Here is a 1,673-nt window from a genome sequence, read left to right as displayed (position 1 = left end):
TGTGTGTGTGTGTGTGTGTGTGTGTGTGTGTGTGTGTGTGTGTGTGTGTGTGTGAGGGGGAGGGGGAGTTTAATCAAACCCAGCATTAAGAGGCACGCGGCCGCTGAGCTTGGCCAGCTGCCAGCGGAGCCGTTTCTTCCTCAAAAGTTCTCGCCCACAGTTCCGCTTAGTAGAAACAAGCCAAGAGTGTATATTTGTTCGGCTCAGCCCTCAAATCTGTCAGTCGTTTTCTTTTTCTTACTGTTTTTTTTTTAATCGTTAAGATAATTTGATGGGGGGGTTGGGAACGATTAGGATTTCTAAAGGGTTCCCTTATTGGAACCATCTACAGGTCTATTTGGTTCCATTTGTACAGTGTACACTCTCAGGGCCCTTTTTTGCGTGTCTTAAGTACCTGCATGGTATTATGACTTAACTTAAGACCTGGAGGCGTGGCCAATGTTGTTTGGCCACTCAAAACAAAATAGCATTAGCCAATAGGGCCCTCAGACTTATGGTGGTCCTTGAAATTAAAAATGTTTGAGGAATACCAGTATGGGTATTCCTCAAACAGTTTTAATTTCAAGGACCACCATAAGTGTATTGTAATTGTATAGCAGATGTAAAGTGCACATTCCAGCTCTGACAGTTTGATGAAACCGGTTCGAATTGTGAAGGAACCGATTCCTGTTCCTCAATATTTGATCTGGCTGCTCTGGTAGCTCCAGTTTGTTGATTGATTGATAGATTGTTTGATTGATTGAATACTTTATTAACAAGAGGATTAACAGTAGCCTAGGCTAGTCAAAAGTTAAGCTAAAACATCAACTCAAAGAAGCCCTGGGGTCTTGGTCCTGTGTATACTGGGGACTTAGTATATTGCCTTGGTGTTGTTTTGTGCTATATGGTTATGAGTTTTTCTGTTGGAACAGACCGTGAAGATGAATATCCCTGAGGGGACAATTAATGCTATTATTATTAATATTTTGTTTCCATATTGAATCCAGATATGGATAGTTACAAATTCTCCCCATACACGTTTTTTACTTACTTTACTTCTTCTGTTTTGTGTGTGCATATATAGCAGAGTTGGTCCCAGAATAGAGGCTCATGGGTAGGAAGGTGTGTAGAAATGAAAGTCAAACAAGGGTTTGTGACAGCTACAGCACTGCTCATGTTCTTCACACAGCCACACCCAGCTAATAAAAAGTGTGCTTGTATCCATGGGGTGCACCGACGAGGGAATCTGTGTGTGTGTGTGTGTGTGCGTGCGTGCGTGCGTGCGTGCGCGTGCGTGTGCGTCTATTTCAAGAAATATACATTGTGTCAGTGAGGACATTTTTCCTGGTTCTCCCGCAAGAGCAATGTTTGAGAAAGAAGAAAACAAGTATTTGTGTTAGGTAAAATAGTCAGGTTGGAATTTGGTTTAAGCATTTATAGGTTAGGCTCGTAGTTGTGTGTGGAAAGATTATTTCCATCCTAAAATGTTGAAGTCCTCACAATTATAATAATAATATACAAATGTGTGTGTGAGAGAGAACGAGACAGACAGACTAGAGAGAAATAGATGTTTGCGCGAAAGTGAGAGAGAGAATTTCACGCATCTCGAGAAAACACTCGGCTGAAAATGTGGGCCAGTGCGATACCGCGGCCGGGGCCGGGGCCCCCGCGGCTGTTGGCGTGTTGATGAGAAG

The sequence above is a fragment of the Electrona antarctica genome (genome assembly GCF_951216825.1).
Source record: "Electrona antarctica genome assembly, chromosome: 1".
Classification (NCBI taxonomy): Eukaryota; Metazoa; Chordata; class Actinopteri; order Myctophiformes; family Myctophidae; genus Electrona; species Electrona antarctica.
Note: the sequence above shows the minus strand (reverse complement) of the source record.